Below are 22747 nucleotides of genomic sequence, written 5' to 3'. Positions count from 1 at the left end.
AAAATAATTTTAAGTAATTAAAGGAAAATACTTCTGGGGTTAAATGTAAGAAATAAAAGAAGATTAAAAAGAAATTATAAAAATGAATTGAGTGAAAATTCTTGAACTGAAACGAATGAAAATCTTTAAATGAAATTAGATATTACAAAAAAATTGTTAATGAACCTGAGCTAAATAGAAGCATATACTGAGAGAAATGTATCTTAAAAATCAAGCTATCTAAAAAGACCCAAATATATGCTGCTTATGGTAGACACACTGAAGTACAAAGACATAAACTAAAAAGACAGAAAAAAGATGCATCAAATTTTTAATGTAAGAAAGCTAGCTATACTTTCCAATATGAGACAAAGTAGACTTCAAGACTACAAATATTACCAAGACGAACATACTAAATTACAAAAATTGGAAATACATTAAAAAGTCATGATAGATGTAAAAGCATAAAAATCAGATATTTTCAAATACATAAAGAACCATGAAGAAAACTAAACAGAGAAACAAAATCACACAGGAACATGATTCTAATACTACTGTCTTAGCAGCTTATAAAACAATTAAAAATTATTCAGAGAGAGAAAATTTAAGCATCTGGATAAAATCTGAACACACTGAATTATTTGACAGTTACAGTATATTGTAACCAACAACTACTACATATACATTCATGTGCAAATGGAACCTTCCTCAAGGTACAACATATACTAGAGCATAACACAGGCCTCAATAAATTTGTGAAAACTGAAATAGCATTGTACTCTTTTTTTTTACCATAACAGATTTAAAAATGAAGTAGGAATAATTACCTGGAAAATCTCTATATATATGTAAATTAAACATTCCATTTAAAAAAGAACTAATAATTAACATTAGATTACAAAAAAATATTTAAAAAATTGAACTGAATGATAGTATCTAAAACTTTGTGGGGTCTGTTAATATAGTGCCCATAGTCTTAAATGTTTGTATTAGATACAAAGAAAAGTCTACAATAAGATATCCAAGTTTCATTCTTAAGAAGTTACCATGGAAGAGTATATTAGCACTAAAAGAATAAAGAAGAAAGAAATATAGGTAGATCAAAAGCTAATAATATCAGAAACAGAAAATGGAGAAAATTAGCAAGTGAAAGATGGGCTCTTGTAAACGAAAAATGAGGTGGGAAAAAAAAAAACAGGGAAGAGTGATATGCAGGGAAATAATATTACCTAAATCAAGACTAGAAAGGGCAAGATCTCCATGTATCTTAGACATTACAAGGGATATAAGGAAATATGAACTACTTTATATCACTGAATTCAACAATCTGATGAAATGGACTAAACCTATGAAAAAGTGAACTTACTAAAGCTGACATCTAATGAAAGACAAACTCTGAAAAATATTACATTATTAAATAAACTGAAATGGTTACTAAAATATCATGAAGAAAACTCCAGTCCCAGATCATTTCACTTTGCACTAATGAATTCTATCAAACATTCCAGGGAGAAATACTAGCAAAATGGTGGGGATGATAATGCTTAATATATTTTATGAATCCTGATACCAAGATATGACAAAAATAAAAAGGAAATCAAAGACTAATGGCCATCCTAGTTGTAGGTAAAAAAATCCTTAAATAACTTACAGAAAACTGAATATTGAAATATATAAAAAAAGTAAAACAGTGACCAAGTGGATTGTTTCAGGAATGTAATGATGGGTTAACTTGTAGTTTCCCATAATAAGAGCTTGTTTCTATACTGAAACTATAAAATATTCTGTAAGAAATTAAAGATGACCTAATAAATGAAGAACTATGCCATTCTGATAGATAAGAAGATTCAATTTTGTTAAAAAGTCAGTTCTTCTGAAATTTATATGTAAGTTCAATGTAATCAAAATATATTTTTCAGGAAGTTTTCATTTTCACTTTAGAATTGAAATGAAAATGCAAAGGTCCTACTGCAGTCAAATTCCTTTCCCCTCAAAACCTGAAATAGAAGAATAAATTTTTAGACTCATGCTATCCCCATCTCAAGATTTATGCTGAAGCTTCAGTGAAAAGCACTGGCATAAGGTCCAGAATCTGGTGGTTTTACCGCTGAATTGTATGAAACATTTAAAGAAGAATTAACTATAATATTCCTCAAATTACTCAAAAAATTGAGAAGGATGGAATTCTGCCCAACTTTTTATGAGGCCAGCATTACTCTGATAATGAAACCAAACAGGGATGCTACAAAAACAACAACAACAACAAATAAAACTACAGATCAATAGCCCTGATGAAAATGAACGTAAAAATTACCAACAAAATATTAGCAAACCAAATCTAACAGCACATTTGAAAAACCACACATCATAGTCAAGTGAGATTTGTACCAGGAATTCAAGGATGGCCCAATATTCATAAACAGATAAATATAAAAATTACATCAACAGAATAAAGAACTGAAATTATATAATCATCCTAGTAGATGCAGGAAAAGCATTTGTAAGATTCAATATTTCAAAATGATAAATAAAAAAAATAAAAATGATATAATGTAAGATGACAATATCATCCCAAATGGGGAAAAGCTGAAAGTGTTTCCTCTACGATCCAAAACAAGACAAAGATTTCCACTTTCACTGTTCTTATTTAATATAACTTTAGAAATTTTGTAAGAACAAAGAGTGAACTTCTCATAGTTCTAATTCCCAGAATCACAATGGCGTTTCCCCAGTGTAAAAATAAGCAGCTAAAATCAATGAGAGGTTGAAGAACTCAAAATGGAATATTAACAGTAATATAAGTGCCTGCCTGTATGAGTAACATGACCACAGAAAAGGAACAAAAAAAATTAACCTAAGTTTGGAAAACAGTATTTTTACTGTTTATAAACTTATATTGTTTATAAAGTCTGTGATAGCATATAATAATATCCTGGGGCTTCACAATCACTTACTCCTGACTCACCCAGAACAACTTCCAGTCCAGAAAGCTCTAATCATGATAGGTGCTTTATACAAGTGTACTCTTTAAAATGCTTCTACCGTATTTTTATTATATGTTTTTTATGTTCAGATATAAAATACCAGTGTGTTACAACTGTCTTCAGTATTCAGTACACAGTAACATACTATTCCAGGTTTGTAGCATAGGAGCAATAAGCTATACAATATACCTTCAGTGTGTAGTAGCATATGATGTACGAAAAAGGACAAAGTCACTTAGCAGCACATGTCTCACAACATTTTCTCAGAGTTAAGCAGCATATACTGTGTGTGTGTGTGCGCGCGTGTGTGTGTATGAAATCCATGGTATAGTATTTACTTCTAGCACATATTTACATATTTAGTGTACATGCTTAGACATATGAATTCCTGGAGAGAATCAGAAATAAATACAGATGTGTGCATAACTGTGTGAGTAAATCTGTATACTTTTCCCAACTCTGGGCCTAAAAGCAGTGATACTCCAGAAGCAATGAATGCACTTATACACATGGGGACATATTGAATAAACACAGAGATCAACTAAAGGCATCCAATAGTCAAATCTAGGAAAACTGGAAAAATAAGAGCAATGATTGCCACATGTAGAAACCCATTAAAACAAAATAAGTATCCATAAATTTGTGTTGGTTTAAAACAACGACCGAATACATGAAATAAAGGGAGAAGGACATTTCTTCCTTATAAAGTGGATTCCAGTGAGTAAGTGTAGGAGGTATCATAGAAATATAAATCAATATTAATTAAACACTATATTTAATAATATTTTGTCAATGTTAATTTTCTGATTTAAGTGATTGTTATATGTAATAATGCTACAAAAATGGTTATGCAAGATTCTAACATTAGGAAACCTTGGTAAAGAACATATAGGAATTCTAGAGTATTGAATATTTATATGTGAGTTTAAAATTACTTGAAAATCACAATCACAAAAGCTGGGAAAATTATATAGAAATTTTACTAAAGATTTTCAACAGGATGATAACCTGTACATGACCAATTTCAAATAGAAATCACAATAAAATGCCACCTGATAACCACTTAAGTAGATGATATTTAAAAGACTGAAAATTTCCAATGTTGGTGTTAATGGACAATAACTGAAAATCTCATACAAGGGTATTTCCAATTCTTCATGGAAAAATATAATTGAAATAAGATTATTTTGGGGCAAAATTTTTAAAATCAATGCCTAGAGCTCATTCTCAAAGTGCTTGTGGAAATGCATATTATGGAAAATTATGCATGAAAGTTTCTGCAACAAAATAAATATAATTCTATATTCCATGAACTTTTTGAAGTCTCCTCACATACATTGGTTTTGAGGGTGAAAAGGCTCCACTTCTCTGAAAGACTGTTCTAGAGGTTTCCTAAAAGTTAAGCAAAAGTCTTTCTTATGATTGAACAATTCCATTTTTAGATGCTTACATCAGAGATCTGCTAACACAATCAAATTGATTAAAATTGGAAATAACTTAGGTGTTCATCAACAGGAGCCTAGATAAGTAAATTGTAACATAACCAATGAATGGAATACTTGTTTTATGTTACAATTATAAAGAAAAAATAAGTTTAAAACCCACTGATTCAGGGAATAGCATGAATGAATCCCGGTATCATTTTAAAGAGTGGAAGAAACCAGATACATACTGTACAATTCCATTCATGTTAATCATGTTAATCTCATCTCAGCAACAAGCAAAACAAACCTACTATCATAGAAATCATAACATTGTTTCCTATGAGAATTTGCTTGACTGGAAAGAGGGAGAAGAGTAGATTCTCAAATATTAAAAATATTTTAACTTCCAAATGAGGTAGTAGTCATTTTTAAGAAACACCATGGAATTATTTAGCTAAGATCAATGCATTTAACTAAATTTTACCCAAGTAATAATATGAATTTGTAAAGACAATAAGGAAAGTCCTCAATTACTGATATATAATAATCTTCTGGCAATATTAAAATATTTATTGTATAAGAATATAAAGATATAACACACTATAAAAGTGTATGCGTGTTTATATGTACCTGTACATGTTCACATTTGGGGACTGTGTGTGTGTGCCTGAATATGCACAATGCATGTGCTTGTGAAAAAGGATGAACAAGAAATTAGTAACACTCGTTATCCTCAGCAAGGAGGAACTCAGTGACCAGGGAAGACGAAACTGAGAAGACAAATTACATTTCACTGAACACCTTTTTGTAAATTTTGAATTTGTAACATATATTATGATTTTATAAACGCATTTTAAAAATTTCTTCTGAGAGACAAACATGTTTTAATGATTCCTGTAGCTTATGCCTGGGTTCACTACCTAGTTCTGGCTCCTGACTTCAGCTTCCTAAACCTGGGAGGCACTGGTGATGGTATAAGCTATCCTACCCACGTGAGAAATGTGGATTGAATTCCTGGCTCCCAGCTTGGGCCCAGTTCTGGTTATTATGGGCATTTGAGTAGTGAACCAGCAGATGGAGAGAGTACTCATTCTCTCTCTGTCTCCTCTGTATCCCTGTGTCTCCCTCTCCCTCCTTACTTTCTCTTTCCCTTCTCCCCTCTCTCTCCATCTTTGTCTCTTAAAGCAATCTAAAAATAGTAAAAATAACATACTTTAAACATAACATGAAGCTAATACAGCAGATGTTGATGACAGTACAATGTGGATTCTGGGATCCCAGGATGTGCAAGTTCACTGTCATTTTCATACTCTATATTTATGGCATGTTCATAATGAAATTTTATAAAATATACAACAAAGTAAACCTTCATTACCAAAAGCAAATAACAAATTTTTAAAAATATGTAAACCATTTATTAGGAGGATAAACAAAAGAATACAGAAAAATTAATTCTTTAAAGCATTTTAAAAAGCTGATAAATTAGAACAAAGACCTGACTGAGGGAGAAGAGTAGGAAAGGGTAGTGATGGTAAAAACTCACTAGTCAGACTTATTTGCTTAAAAGGGCACAGTAGAAATAAGCAAAACTTCATCTTAATGTGTTTGAAAATCTGCATAGATTGTGATTTTTCTAGAAGAAAAAAAGGTTAAATATTATAATAGAACAAAACCAAACAATAATCATAGAAAAAAGGGGGGAAAGAAATTCTAAATAATTCTCACTTCCATTCCAAACCTCCAAAAACAAAGCAAGCTTTAGATGATTTCATTGATGTGTTCATTTAATCTGTGGTAGTTATTCTAGAACCTTTGAAAGCATTCTTGGCCATAAAATAAGAGAAATACTCAAAATGATTTTAACCAGAAAATTTGATGTTTGACATCAAACCTGACAATAAAACAAGAGAAAATCACAGATCAATCTGACTTAGTTATATATTTGTAAATATGTGAAATCAAATTAAAATACTTATAGCTACATAATAAATTAAAATAAAACACTTTTTAAAGCCAAATAGAATCTGTTCAATAAATAAAGTATAATTATTTATGCAAGAATCATTTGATTTTATCTAATACTTGTTTTTTAATGAAATTCCTTAGAAACATATAAAAAGGGGGAGACTTTTCTAACACAATTGACAAAATATCAAACTTAAAATTGGCATCATCTTACATTGATGATGAAGACCACTCACATCAAAATAACTTACCTATTTGGAATAAGACTTGATACTAACCCCAGAAGTGTCCGCTCAGCAAGATACAATTTGTAAAGTGATAAACAAATTCAATTTGCTCATCTTGGCAATTAGCTCTTTTATCATTAATAACATCTTACCTATGCAAACAGGTCACTAATCAGACAATGATTTGATTATCAAGATTCACATTAAAACCCATCTTAATTTCCCACCAATTCTGAAACTATTCCATGATGAACTTTACCCATTCCTAATTAGTTCTTTGACTTCAAGCACTTCAGTCCACACTCCCAAAGCCTTAATTTCCTGCTTTTGAAACACCATAAACCCTGCCAAGGTGGTGTTTTCCCTTGCTGCAGTAAGTTTAATAAACTCAGCTTTTCTTGATCATAGCTCTTTCTGGTGGTCTTTTGGGGAAAAAGACCAGCAACAATGTGCTGGTCTAACCTGAGAATAAGTCCAATAAAACCTGATTAAATCAAGGATGAGTAACATTTCTAAGATTTTTTAAGTGGCCTGAAAGTACCAGTTTGTGAACTTTATCAAAAAACTAAAATCAGGATCAATTGGAAGGGGGAAATCAAACTATAAATATTTTCAATGCATTTAATACATATTTTGAAAAAAATCTGAAAAGTAATGAGAAACAGTAAGGTGATCAATTACCCCAAAAACAAAACTAAACAAACTTTCAGATACAGAAAAATAAATAAGAATTCAAGTTGAAAGAAAAAAACCCATCATAAAAATGAAAATATTAGCAGTAATTAAAATTATTGCATAAAAAGACATACCTTATCCTTGGATATAAAGACTTAATATTATTAAAAAAAACATTCTCTCCTAAAATTAATTTATTAAAGTTGATGAAATTGCAGTCAAAACTGCAATTTCTTCCAACGAGAAGACACATGAGACAGGAGGCAGAAGAGACACACAGATCCACAGAACAAAAATGGAGCCAGTCACAAATGAGAATACAGCATATGCGCAAGATGGCATTACAGATAAATGGGCAATTATTGGCAAATAATCGCAAGTAATGGCAAATAACTTGGCAACTTTAAGGTTTCAAAACAAAAAAAATTCTTGTGATTTTAGAATTTGAATTAAAGAAACACAAAAGAATTAGAAGTTAACATAGGTGAAGGATTTTATGGGCTCAATATATATCTTTCCAAAAATGACATGAAACTCAGAAGCCATTAAAGCAAACATGGTTATACTTGGACATATAACAATCATACATATTCTTGTAACAAAAACAAAGTTAAAAAGTGTGGAAAAATATCTGTAATGCTTGACAATCCAAAGCTTATTTCCCCAAGAGTAAATGAGCTCTTTAAAATAACCAAGATACTGGAATTTCCCTCATTCACCCGAATTGGACATAAAGAGGAAATTAAAAAATACAGATGGCTAATAAACATATGAAAAATGATTAAACTCAAAAACAAAAGAAATACAATTTAAGACAATAGTTTGGGTGATCACATTGGCAAAAATCTTAAATATTTATAAAATTCATTTTCTGTTAGGTTACGAGAAAGTTGGCAATCTCATTTATTGCCACTTGAAGATAAAGCTGTTAATCACATTTTTAATAGAAATCTGACAATAATTTTTAAAATTTGAAGTGTGCATATCCTTAATCCCAGCATTTCAACTGCTAAGTAATTTATCATGAAAAATAGACAAATGCAAATTTTTGGTATATGGGGAGGTTCATTGCACAAAAATTTGGTGCTAACATAATTATCTATGAATGAGAGATGCTAAAAACATTTAATAATATTTCATCTAAGCAGTCATGCAGTCATTCAAACAACACAGATGTGTATGTATTATTAAAATATAAAAAGGCCATTGAAAAGACTGTTAAATGAAAGAGGCAATTTGCACAAAATGTGATACAATATGGCCCCACTTACAGACCCCTTCCCAAAAACAGGTTGTGTGTGTGTTTGTGCATATCTACCACTAAAAAATGCACATGACCCTTAAGAGAGGTAAACTATGGGAATAGATTTGGAAGAGAGCAAGGTACTTAATTTATATATTAGTTATTTAAATATGCTTTGAATTTTTGAAAAAATCATACCACTTATTTTAATATATTCTATTTTTTTTTAAAAATTACCATGTGGCAAAGGAAAATTATAAATGTGTATTTATGGGAGCACTGAGAAATTCCACCATTTTGAGCTTCTTGTGTTATATTATTTCCTCTACTGAGGCTCCTGGGATTGATTCAAGTGGCAGCAAGGGAAACAGTCACCATGCCCAAATTAAAGTCTCATCGATGATATCCCAACATGAGCATTTCTCAGTTAAGCATTTCTTATCTGCAGGAGGTATCCACTGCCAGACAGGAAAGAGTCTCCAAGCATAAGGAAGATTGTATCATTATTTTGGTGAAGCTGGTGGTGGAAGTAATGGCACCATTTGCAACAAATCTGCCTCATTTTGTGGTCATCACCTGAAAGGACACATTGGGAAAAATTAGCAAAGGTATGAAACACATTTAATAAGGGGACTACAGTCCCCTTATTATAGTAAGTCCCCTTATAACAAGGGGACTGTAGTCAGGGGACTACAACATCATTGTTTGCTTTTTCTCCTACATGTGCTAGAACAAATCTACTCAGAAAACACAGAAAAAGACCCATTCCCAGCAGTCAGATCCATGCTATAGCGTGAAAAACACAACTTTTAAATTTCCTAACATCAAAGATGGCAGACATTCACACTGGGTTTTTATCTCCAACTCATATTTTGCATCTGTTTCTTCCCTTCTATATTACAGCTTCTTAAAGCTCTAAATCACTTACTCATTTGATCCATTATATTTCAGATAAAACTATATGTCAGCCTTCTAGTCTGACAGATGTTGAAATGCTACTGTGTCTACTGCATGTAATTATTTTAGCAACACAATGAATCCAACCGTGAAAGAACAGTCTGTTGAATGGGAGAAAAATAATTAAGGAATTCCTTTATATTATTTATATTATATTAATGATATTATATTATTTATATTATTTAATATATATTAATTATATTATATTAATGATAAAAAGGATATTATATTATTTATATTATTTAATATATATATTAATTATATTATATTAATGATAAAAAGGACTGTGATGTAGAAAAGCTATGAAGACATATAAGAAAAGCTATATCTCTAAACCATTATGCAAACTGATCTTTGGAGATAATTAGATTGTTATCAAAAGCTATTTATCTTCAGATATGGTTTCTCCTAGAAAGCAAGGACTATTGTAGCTAAACCTTACCATCAAAGGATGACACTTGGACAAAAGGTAGGCAAAGAGGTTCTTGGATGACTCTTGTTTCAGGAATTTACTGGTAATCATCCATTCCCAGAAAAGTTCCCAGGAAGCCATCTTCTGAGGTGAAAAAGAGTGAGAAAGATTACTTCTAGTGAAATAGGCAATGTGGCTGGACTCTGGAAATTTACTCTTCACTACTCTTTCCTACTGGTTTCATTTGAAGCTGCCCCTAATGCAACTATAAAGCCATAATTAGCTGTTCTGTAACTGTACATTTCAGTATCAGCAAATGGCATCTGGGCCCTTCTCCCTGTGCATTTCCAAAACCAAATATATCCTTGAATCCCACTGAAAATTAAGTCTCTTACTTTTTAAAAATAATTTGTATTTTCCTGAATATTTGTTCCGGTTATTCACAAAACCATTCAAATCCATCTATTTATAAATCTGTTCACAATGAAGATTTGAGAACTTCTTCTATGACAACCCACAAAGGTGCTTATCTCACACCTAAAAGCACTTTTCTGAGAAATATCTGGCCATAGAAATTAAAAGACTTCTGGATGAGCCAATCATACAAATGAAAGGCTGAGACATAATGAGAGATTCAGTTTTGGGATAGGATTATTTGGCAATGACTAACCCCTCAATGTGTCATTCAGGAAGACGTATTATGACCACAGAGCTATTAATTCCCATTACTATACCATTACTCATCTTGCTCTTAGATGGGTTTTTAATGCTATTTAGCTAAGCCAAATGTCATCAAACTTAAGGAGATAAAGATCGGGGCCGATGCTGTGGTGTAGTGGCTAAAGCTGCTGCCTGTCGTGCCAGCATCCCATAAGGGCGCCAGTTTGAGACCCGGCTGCTCCACTTCTGATCCAGCTCTCTGCTGCAGCCTAGGAAAGCAGTGGAAGATGGTCCAAGTCCTTGAACACCTGCACCCGCATGGGAGACCTGGCTCCTGGCTTCGGATCGGCACAGCTCTGGCCGTTGCACCCAAATTGGGAGTGAACCAGCGGATGGAAGACCCCTCTCTCTCTCTCTCTCTCTCTCTCTGTGTGTGTGTGTGTGTAACTCTTTCAAATGAATAAATAAATCTTTTTTTAAAAAAGATCAAGATCTATCTATGCTAGGCCTTTGAACATTTAGTTCTCTATCCATATATATAAGCATATATATATAAAAGCATACCTGCAAGAGTATCCAAGAGATCATTGGTAGGAATGGAGAACAGTTGACTAGTAAGTAAATTTCCAGCCTATTCAAAGGAGCTAACATTTGAGAGTTAAGGCAAGGGCATTGGAGGATTCCTTTCCTTCCTCCATTATCACCTGACAGGAAAGAATAGGAAAAAACATTTTAAGAAAAACATGCATACATATATAGACGCACCTGTATGTATATAAAACACACACACCCATACACACACATATAATCTAATTTAATAATAAAGAATCGTGAAGAGTAGGTACCCTGTGCTGTGAACATACTGGGAAAGGTTAATGCTGTTAAGTCCTCTGTGTGTCATCTGCACAAACTTCACACACAGTTCTCCCTTTACCCCAGTAAGGTCCAACACACATAAAGTAGCCAGCTAATAATTATGTTAGATAAAACATTCACATTCCACTAAGATTGAAGGTTATAAAACACAGATCTAACTCTCATGTGCAGAGTAAACAAAATATGGTCTATCATAACACAGTAAGTCTAAGCTTAAATTTGCCCTAAAAATAAAAATCTAGTAAAAGAGTACACTCAAGTGCAATAATCTGAAGTGTCCCGGTCATTCTTCATGTAAAATATATCCATAAATTCAATATTTCCTCTTGATTCTGAAGAAAGTCTGTAATATAAATCATTTTTCAACAATCTTAATATAACTAGAAAGTCTAGATGTGACAATGAACACATTCGATTATAACATTTTGAGTATCTTTAAAAATGCACAGAGAAGTGGCTTAAATGTGATTTACTGATCTCAACTTTGTTCATTACTCAACGAAAAATTAAAATGAATAAAGAAGAGACAAATCAAAAAATGAAAAACTGTATGTCTCAAAGTTTCTAATTCCTTGTGAAGGCACCTAGAGAATGCTATGTCATTAGGTTTATCAAACATGTAAATATTGATCTGTTTCTTAATATTCACTAGTAATGTGCTGGTTCTCCATGGTATTTGCTACAAAGCCCATATATACTGGTAGTCAAGCACTGAGAGTTATAATTTCACTTCCAAAATGGATACGTACAGACCATTGTCAAATTCAGTTTCTCTAATGCATTAAAAGCAGGTTAGCTTTTCAACACCACAGTCCTTGCTAAGGACAAATTGAACTCTCCATACAGTTTTCTTAGTGTGAGTATCTGTGTGGGACTTCATTTTCACAAAAGTAATTATGTAACTCTTCTTTTCCTTATTTTTCAACAAGATAAACTATTATGGTTACCATAGATATGTACAAGTTTTTAAAAGGTGGCCCTGTTTTTCTCATAGAAGTAAAATAAACTGGACACTTGAGTGTACATTGCTCTGGAACCCACTCAACACACCCTCTTTAATTATAGAGAAAGCTCCTGCCCATTGATGACCTAGAAATTTCTCCCCAGAAAAGACTGCATATTAGAGTTTCATATAAGCCCACAGGAAATACTAATATTTTAGGGACAACATATGCAATAATCTCAAAATTCCCACTGTCCCATAAGGGTGGAATGGCAGAAAAAATTTTCGATCTTCTCCTTTATGTTATATCTCAATAGGAATGAATGAACTCTCTCATGTGAAGTCTATTGCTTTGTCCTTGTCAAAGAAATGGAGTAAATGTGAAAAAAAATGAGACGTATACAAGTAAACATGTATATTGGTCTACCAGACATCAGTATGAGAATAGTGTTCAGTTATATACCTGTATATTAAATTAGCTAATATACTACTCTCCTAGGATGTTTGCAATATTACCCCAACCATTATTGTATTACTCTCTAGCCTCCATTATAGCCAGCACTGTCAAATATTTCCTGCCATATTAATTTAATGTGCAATCAGACTATATGGGTATGCCCGCAGTTCCACAAAAATGTTGGCCTGGTGAACATTTCATTCATAACAATACACATTTGTTTTTGTATATTCAATCTCATACTTTATCTTCTAAGATGATCCAATGGATTAGGGATGAGAAAATGACAAAAATCTATGATAGAAGAATAAAGTAACAATTGTCTAAACATAGCTCAGAGAACTCAACATGCTTGAGCTTGCAAAAATAGCAATTTGCAGAGGCTGCATAGAGTTAGATCACATAGCTTATACAACACCTGATTCCAGCCATAGCAGTCATAGCAATGCAGAGAGGATGCACACAGTTATACATGACTAGGTAGGCTGAGGAGCATGTAGAATGGAAAAGATAGACAATTAACCCTCTCACCATGAGTCACTTCCCACACAACTCTCTGATGCTCACCAGGTAACATTCTTGAGGACTCACTGGCAATAAGGTAAGCACAAGCCTTAGTAGATCCAAACATCCCTTTGCCACACCAATGACAAACAGCCTCTCCACCATTCTCCATGCCTCATTCCATTATGAGGACTTTCTAGGGAAACTAGGGAAACTAAGAAAGCTTCCGCGGCTTGGCTTCTGAGCCTCGGCTCCCGCGCCTCAGCTTTTGTGCTGTGGGCGTCCTTGCTCTCCCCGTAGGGCCTCCGTGTCACATCCACTAGATCCGGAAGAGTTTCCTTTGTAATTTTTTCCCGAGCTTTTTCCTGAGACTACAGTAATTCCACTTTTATTAAACTATCTTTTCCCGGACTATCAGTGCGCGCCCTCACTATTCCGCCATCTTGGCTCCTCCCTCTCAATACATGTTATGCAATGTGTAATGTTCAAAAATGGTAAACATATATATCCTTTCAAAAGTGTATTATTTATCTATATTGAAAATGTTCAAAATTATTTGTTTTTAAACACATTACAATTATCTACAGTCATCCAACTGTGCAATAGAACACCAGAATTTATTTCTTCTATCGAACCATAACTAAGTAACAATTAATCAATGTTTTCACATAACTTTCTCCTCACTACTCTCCCTAGTTTTTAGTAGTGACCATTTTACTGTCAACTTCAGTTACATCAACTTTTCAAGATTCTATATATGAGGGAGATCAAGTGGTATTTATACTTCTGTACCTGGTTTCTATTCCCATCTATATTGTCCCAAATGGTAACATTTCATTATTTTTATGGCTGAATAGTATTCCATTATGTATATGTACCAGACTTTCTTTACTCATTCATCATTGAAAGGATACTTGGGTTGTTTCTATTTCTTTGGTATTGTGAACAGTTTTACAATAAACATAGGCATGCGGATGTCTCTTTGGCAGCTGATTTAATTTCCTTTGGATATATATCCAGTAGTGGGATTACTAGATCATATCTTTTTTTTTAGTTTTTTGAAGAATCTTCATACTGTTTTTTTTTATTATTTAAAAATTTTATTTATAAAATAGAAAAAATTTCTTTTATAGAGTTTTAAAGGCATAATGATACTTGCCATTACACCCTCCCTCCCTCATTCTTACCAAGAGGGTGCAGAGGTTCCCTTTCCTCCACACCCTCACCAGCACTTGTTATCTTTTGTATTTTTTATAATAGCCTAGTGGTGGTATCCCACTGTGGGTTTGACTTTCATCTCCCTCATGATTAGTAATGCTGAACATTTTTCATGTACCTGTTTGTCATTTATATGTCTTTCTTTGAAAAAAGGTCTGTTTAGATCTACTGCCCATTCGTAATTGGATGATAATAATGAGCGCTATTGACTGAGTTTCTTAAATATTCATGTTATTAATCCCTATAAGATACATATCTCGCAAATATTTTCTTCAATTCTGGATGGTATCTCTTCACTCTGTTGATTGTTTACTTGGGTGTTCAGAAACTTTTATTTTGGTGTGATCCCATACACATTTTAGTTTTTCTTTCCTGTGCTTTTGAGTGTCTTCTCCAAAACTATTCTTGCCTATTCCAATTGCCCTGAGAAATTTCCCCTATTTAATAATTTCATGACTTACCTTTAGGTTTTTAATACATTTTGAGTTGATTTTTTACATGGTGATAGCTAGCAGTTTTTTAATCTTTTGCACATGGATATTCAATTTTAGAACCATTCATTAAAAATACATTCTGCAATGCAAATTTTTAGCACTTTTCCCAAGTATCAGTAGGCTCTAGGTATACAGATTTAATTCTAGGCTTCTATTCCATTTAATTGGTTTATAGGTTTATTTTTATATCAATAACATAGCTTTGTAGTATATTAAAGTCAAGTAGTATAATGTCTCTTACTTTGTTATTTTTGCTCAAAAGTTGGCTATCATGGTCTTCTGTGGTTCCATACAAATTTTTGTAGTGTTTTTTCCTAGTTTTGTGAAACCATCATTGGTATTTTGCTAGAGATTGCACTGAATCTGTGTAGCACTTTGCATAATACAGATATTCTAACAATATTATTCTTCCCATCTATGAACAAGGGGTGTCTTTTCCATTTCTTATGTCTTCCTCAATTTCTCTTTTTTTCATCAATATTTTATAGTTTTTTTTTTTTTTTTTTTTTTTTTTACAGGCAGAGTGGACAGTGAGAGAGAGAGACAGAGAGAAAGGTCTTCCTTTGCCGTTGGTTCACCCTCCAATGGCCGCCGCGGCCAGTGCGCTGCGGCCGGCGCACCGCGCTGATCCAATGGCAGGAGCCAGGAGCCAGGTGCTTTTCCTGGTCTCCCATGGGGTGCAGGGCCCAAGCACTTGGGCCATCCTCCACTGCACTCCCTGGCCACAGCAGAGAGCTGGCCTGGAAGAGGGGCAACCGGGACAGAATCCGGCGCCCTGACCGGGACTAGAACCTGGTACCTCTTTGAATAAATTTATTCCTGGTTTTTGCTTTATTTTATTTTATTTGCAATTATTAGAAACTGGATGTCTTTCTTTTTTCAAAAGATTTATTTTTTTAAAGAAGAGATAGATAGATAAATAGAGAGAGAGAGAGAGAGAGAGAGAGAGATCCTCCATCCACTGGTCATTCTACAAATGGCCTCAATGGCTTGGGTTAGGCCAGGCTGAAGCCAGGAGCCTAGAATTCCATCCATATCTTCTACATGTATGGCAGGGGCCCAAGCATTTAGGTAATCTTCCACTGCTTCATAAGGTGCATTAGCAGGGATCTGGATTAAAAGTGAAGCAGCCAGGACACAAACCAATGTCAATATGTGATATACTGGCTTAGCAGGTAGTTACTTAACCTTCTGTGCCACAATACTGGCCCAAAGATTGTTTTCTTACTTTTTAGATAATTCACTATTGGGTGAACAACAATAGCTATTGATTTTTGCATGTTGACATTGTATTCTGTTGCATTAAATTATTTGTTCTAAGATTTTTGTGAAGTTTTAGTGATATATATATTATATATATCACTTATATATATATATTATATATATCACTAATATATATATATTAGATATATATATTATATATCACTAATATATATATTATATATATCACTAATATATATTATGAATATATAAATATCATGAAGTCATAGACAATTTATCAAATTATTAGTGCCTAATATTGATTCTATTAATTATTAATTAATATTAATTATTGGTTCTATTAACTGACTCTTTACCTACTCAATGAAATTCTTGATTATTTAAACTAATAATAAAATAACCCATAAAATATTTTTACTAAAAATTGGATATTACCTCAGGCGTGTATTTTCTCTTTTCCAGATATGTTGGTACAAATAATAAAATCAGTACTTCATTGCGTTTGGGGTGAGATTCCATGGAATTATGTGGCACCTAATCTACAAAGTATAAGAGAAAATAAAGAAATTATGAAAATACTCTTAATGAAATCTTTAGTTATTAATGCATAAAAGAATTCACAGCAGACATTCATTGTGTCACATATGTTATAACAATCATGCTCATATATATGATTACAGAGGTACATATAAAATTTTTTATAAAATATTCACTTCGAAGTTAATTTAGCAGTACACTTCAGAATAATTATTCTAACTGGAATCTCTTTGAATATAGTAGCAACTCATTGATTATATTATATGAAATTGGCCAATAAAACATGGAAATCCAAAAATTGGAAATATAAGTATTTCCTCTCTAAAAATGTCTGATGCAGCATGTGGTAGGAAAAAATCACTTGAATCCTGACAGGAAAAATTAGGGACTAAGAAAAAAATTATTCTAATTCTAGTGACTGGGTTGGCAGTAAGCTAAGCTATTATAATTGTTTAACTTAATCCTGTCATTTGCAACAACAAAGAAGAGCCTTAAAAGATGTAAGTCAGGCACCAAAAAACAAATATCACATATCACTCATATGTAGAATCCAAAAATGTTGATCTCACATGAGGAAGGAATAGAATGGTGGTTAACAGAGTATGAGGTGAGGCTGTTTAAAGGATATAGAACTACACACAGATACGGGGACTAAATCCAAGAGACCTACCATAGAGCAAGGTGACCACACTAAAAGATACACTGTATTCTGGAAAATTAAAATAAAAGTAGAGCAGATGCTAAGCAGTCTTATTATAAAAATGCTAACTGTATAAGCTGATCTAATTATCTAGATTTTACAATTCTACATTTATATACTTCAAAATGTCATACTGTGCATGATAAGTAAATATATTGTTTACCTATCAATTTTTTAAAAAATTAGTGGTTTCACTTAATAAATAATTGGAAATAAAACCTATATTTGAATTTTGACTATCTAAGCACCCTGCATAAATTGATCATCAATCAGAATATTTTGGCAACACAGATGAAGGTGTGAGTGTGTCAGATGCAAGCACAGAAATCTCCTGGGAGTCTCACTATTCAAGTGTTTATTTTTTCAGAGTATGTTTCTACAGCATACCTATAAAACACTCTAAGCATTTCCATTTTACTCCAAATTCAGAAATTTATAGACAAATGTTAAATTAATTTTCTCAAGAAATGTGATCAGTTATCTTTCAGATACCCCAGTTCCACTGGGTACTTCTACTATCTGAACTCCCTTCACACGTCTGCCTAGTAAGGTCTTTGTAATGAATCTCAGCTCACAGAAGTGGTTTAGTCACCCATTTTGTTCACATTCCAATGAAATCAAGTTTTTGAAGTTATTGATCTAAGCACATGTAAGAAAAGGAACTTGAGATTAAGCCAAGTGGAAGACTCTGAGACTCACTGATCCATATTACTCAATCATAGTTACAGTAAACAGTCAATGACCAAACCCATGACTACCAAGAATAGCCAGAGTCTCATTGTCATTGGAGCATCATGATTCCTAAGAGGACTGTCAATATTTTAAAACAATATGCTTACCATGTGACAATTCCAATTGGTCCTTGTGGATGAGAGGCAGAATTATATCCAAAACTTTCCTTCAGGTCATGATACAAAGGAAGTAATAAATTTATCCAAATGAAATCTAAAGTTTTGGTACAGGTTGACCTTCAGAAAGAGGTTATATTTGAAAGGAATGTGAGCAAGTGGCAAGATGGCAGAATAGGAAGGGAGCACACTGATAGTCTGGGAAGAGACAGTTTAATAAAAGTGGAGATACTGCAGGTTCAAGGAAGAGTAGGGGAGGAAACAGCAGAGGAAACTCTTCCGGAACTAGTGATTCACGGTGGACCTGCATGGAGGGAGTGGGAGCCCACGGCTCAGGAAACCAGTGGCAGAATCAACGCATGAGTGCTGGAATGGGAGGTGAGCCAAACCTCAGTAGCCCGAGACACTGGTGGGAAAGCGGAAAGAGGAGACTAGTGGGAATGAGGCTTGAAACCCCATGGGGAAAAGTTCACCAGGCTAACTAGAAGAGAGAGGAAAAAGAAAAAAAAGGGACCGATACGGACACGAGTTTCTCTCTGCTCACCTCTCAAAGGCGAGCAAGACAAAGAACAGGTGCCATTTTGGACATACATAATAAGTGGGGCGACCTCAGGGCTGCACCTGCCCTCAGCCAAGCAGAAAAACCTGACTCTGGCGGGGGGTGAAATAACAGGAGATTAGGACCTAGTGAATGTGTGGTGCTAATGAACTGACACTGTGAAAAAAGAGACGGTGGGTGAGAGAACTCACGGAATTCATGTGAGTACTCTCCCGAGACACTACAATTTGGTAAACTTGGCAACCCAGTGGGAGACTGCAGGAGAATTTGAGCCCACACTGAGGGCAGAACACATTCCCTGTGTGTTCCTTGGGAAAGAGCTTCAGATCTCTGGCTCGTGTGGGTATATCATTCGCCTGCTAACAACCTTCAATTCCACTCCGCTGTGCAGAATTACGTCCCTTCGGAAGGAAGGAAGGAAGGAAGGAAGGAAGGAAGGAAGGAAGGAAGGAAGGAAGGAAGGAAGGAAGGAAGGAAGGAAGGAAGGCAGGCCACACCCATCTCAAGCCTCTAAGGCTCCATCAAAAGCAGACAGTCCACTTAATACAGTCATAGTATAACAAGAAAAAAACACCACACCCAGGGAAGAAGAATCCAAAGAATATCTCCACATGCCAAGCAACAAACGCAGAAACCGAGGAAACAAGAACAAGGAAGACATTTTAACACCCCCAAATAAACAAGACACCCCAAGCCAAGATTATGAAGATGATGAGATGGAAAAAATGCAAAATACGGATTTCAAAAAATTTATGATAAGAACACTTATAAGGTTTCAAAAACAAATGCTTGAGCTATGGAAATCCTTACTGGACAGGATAGAGAATCTCCTTTGAGAAAATGAAATCTTAAGGAGGAATCAAAATGAAACGAAGAAACTAGTAGAACAGGAAAGTGTGATAGTGAAGAGAAATCATAATGAAATGAAGAATTCAATAGATCAAATGACAAACACATTAGAGAGCCTTAAAAACAGTGTCAGTGAAACAGAAGAGAGAATATCGGACTTAGAAGACAGAGCACAGGAAAGTATACAGTCAAACAAAAGAAAAGAAGAGGAAATTAGAAATCTAAAAAATATTGTTGGGAATCTACAGGATACTATTAAAAAACCCAACATTTGGATTCTAGGAGTTCCTGAAGGCACGGAGAGGGAAGAAAGGATTAGAAGGCCTTTTTAGTGAGATGCTAGCAGAAAATTTCCCAGGTTTGGAGAAGGACAGAGACATCCTAGTACAGGAAGCTCATAGAACTCCTAATAAACATGACCAAAAGAGATCCTCACCACGACACATTGTAATTAAACTCACCACAGTGAAACAGAAATAAAAGATCCTAAAATGTGCAAGAGAGAAACATCAGATTACTCTCAGAGGATCTCCAATCAGACTCACAGCAGACTTCTCATCAGAAGCCCTACAGGCTAGAAGGGAATGGCGAGACATAGCACAGGTGCTAAGAGAGAAAAACTGCCAGCCCAGAATATTATATCCTGCAAAGCTCTCATTTGTGAATGAAGGTGAAATAAATACTTTTCATAGCAAACAGAAATTGAAAGAATTTCTCGCCACTTGTCCAGCCCTGTAAAAGATGCTCAAAGATGTGTTACACAAAAAAACACAGAAACATGGTCATCAATATGAAGGAAGGTAAAGGAAGGAAACCTCACAGCAAAAGATCACAGGAAGTTCAAAGCATATATATTAGAAAATATCTTTGGGAAATGGCAGGACAAAATTACTACTTATCAATAGTCACATTGAATGTTAATGGACTTAATTCTCCAGGTAAAAGACACAGATTCGCTGATTGGATTAAGGAACAAAACCCATCTATTTGCTGCTTACAAGAAACACATCTTTCCAACAAAGATGCATACAGACTGAAAGTGAAAGGCTGGAAAAAGATATACCATGCCAATTGAAATGAAAAAAGAGCGGGCGTAGCCATCTTAATATCGGACAACATAAACTTTACCACAAAAAATGTTAAGAGAAACAAAGAGGGACACTATATAATGATTAAGGGATCAATACAACAAGAAGATATAACAATTATCAATGTATATGCACCTAACTACAGGGCACTGGTTTATTTAAAAGATTTGTTGAGGGACTTAAAGGGAGACTTAGACTCCAATACAATAGTACTGGGGGACTTCAATACTCCACTCTCAGAAATAGACAGATCAACAAGACAGAAGATCAACAAGGATACAGTAGATTTAAATGACACTATAGCCCAAATGGATCTAACAGATATCTACAGAACTTTCAATCCTACAGCCAAAGATTTTACATTCTTCTCAGCAGTACATGGAACCTTCTCTAGGATTGACCACATACTAGGACATAAAGCAAGTCTCAGCAAATTCAAAAGAATTAGATTCATACCATGCAGCTTCTCAGACCATAAAGGAATGAAGTTGGAAATTAGCAACTCAGGAATCCCTAGAGCATACGCAAACACATGGAGATTGAACAACATGCTCCTCAATGAACACTGGGTCACAGAAGAAATCAAAAGAGAAATCAAAAACTTTCTGGAAGTAAATGAGAATAACAACAACATACCAAAACTTATGGGATGTGGGGAGCAACCCGGACTAGACTAAGTTACTGGAATTAAGACTTATTCTATGCATCTGCTTTCCCACAATATGGCACTGAGAAGGGAAACAGCTTCTACACAGCTGCCTCCAGTTCAACCAATAAACTGTGGGACCTGCTCCTGATTGGAGGAGAGCAGCGTACTCGGCGTGTGGGTAGCAGAGTTGGGATTGGCGGAAGAGGACTATAAAGGAGGAGAGAGATGGCATGCACCAGGAACATCTAAGGGGAACATCTAAGGGGAACACCTGTGCAGCCCCCGAGAGAGCCGGCCGGCGGTGTGCCGCTCCCCTGCGGAAGTGGGGAATGTGGCCAGGGGGAACTGCCCTTCCACGGAGGTGGAAGGGATAGTAGCCAACCCGGGAAGAACCAGCAGCAAACCCGGGGAGGGCCGAGCAGACGAAAGAACAGCGCAGGGTCCTGTGTCGTTCCTCCACGAAGAGGGGGAGCGACAATGGGATACGGCAAAAGCAGTGTTAAGAGGAAAGTTTATAACAATAGGTGCCTACATCAAGAAATATGAAAGACACCAAATAAATGAGCTTTCAATTCATCCCACGGATCTAGAAAAACTGCAGCAAACCAGACCCAAATCAAGTAGGAGAAGAGAAATAATTAAAATTAGAGAAGAAATCAACAGGATTGAATCCAAACAAAAAAATCACAAAAAATCAGCCAAACGAGGAGCTGGTTTTTTGAAAAAATAAACAAAATGACACCCCATTGGCCCAACTAACTAAAAAAAGAAGAGAAAAGACCCAAATCAATAAAATCAGAGATGAAAAAGGAAATGTAACAACAGACACCACAGAAATAAAAAGAATCATCAGAAATTACTACAAGGACTTGTATGCCAGCAAACAGGGAAACCTATCAGAAATGGATAGATTCCTGGACACATGCAACCTACCTAAATTGAACCAGGAAGACATCGAAAACCTAAACAGACCCATAACTGAGACAGAAATTGAAACAGTAATAAAGGCCCTCCCAACAAAGAAAAGCCCAGGACCAGATGGATTCACTGCTCAATTCTACCAGACATTTAAAGAAGAACTAACTCCAATTCTTCTCATACTATTCAGAACAATCAAAAAAAGAGGGAATCCTACCAAATTCTATCTATGATGCCAGCATCACCTTAATCCCTAAGCAGGAACAAGATGCAGCATTGAAAGAATTACAGACCAATATCCCTGATGAACATAGATGCAAAAATCCTCAATAAAATTCTGGCCAATAGAATGCAACAACA

General features: G+C 34.5%; 1 non-coding gene across 50 annotated transcripts in view; it reads right to left on the bottom strand.

The window, feature by feature from the left end:
- Positions 1-7430: 7430 nt before the first annotated feature.
- LOC149122944 (uncharacterized) overlaps positions 7431-22747 on the bottom strand; it is a 104538-nt gene continuing 89221 nt past the window's right edge. For 41 of the 50 annotated variants that reach the window (XR_016217231.1, XR_016217232.1, XR_016217222.1 and 38 more), the window contains 4 exons: positions 16675-16778; positions 11091-11230; positions 9897-10010; positions 7431-9073 (listed from right to left, as the gene is read on the bottom strand). This is a non-coding gene — a transcript (uncharacterized LOC149122944). The remainder of the gene's footprint in view (positions 9074-9896; positions 10011-11090; positions 11231-16674; positions 16779-22747) is intronic. The other 9 variants (XR_016217226.1, XR_016217234.1, XR_016217254.1 and 6 more) reach the window with 1 other exon arrangement.

This window comes from Oryctolagus cuniculus, chromosome 12 (assembly GCF_051225735.1).
Source record: "Oryctolagus cuniculus isolate XC-2025 breed Fujian yellow rabbit chromosome 12, ASM5122573v1, whole genome shotgun sequence".
Lineage (NCBI taxonomy): Eukaryota > Metazoa > Chordata > Mammalia > Lagomorpha > Leporidae > Oryctolagus > Oryctolagus cuniculus.
Note: the sequence above shows the minus strand (reverse complement) of the source record. Positions and strands in the feature narration are given on the sequence as shown.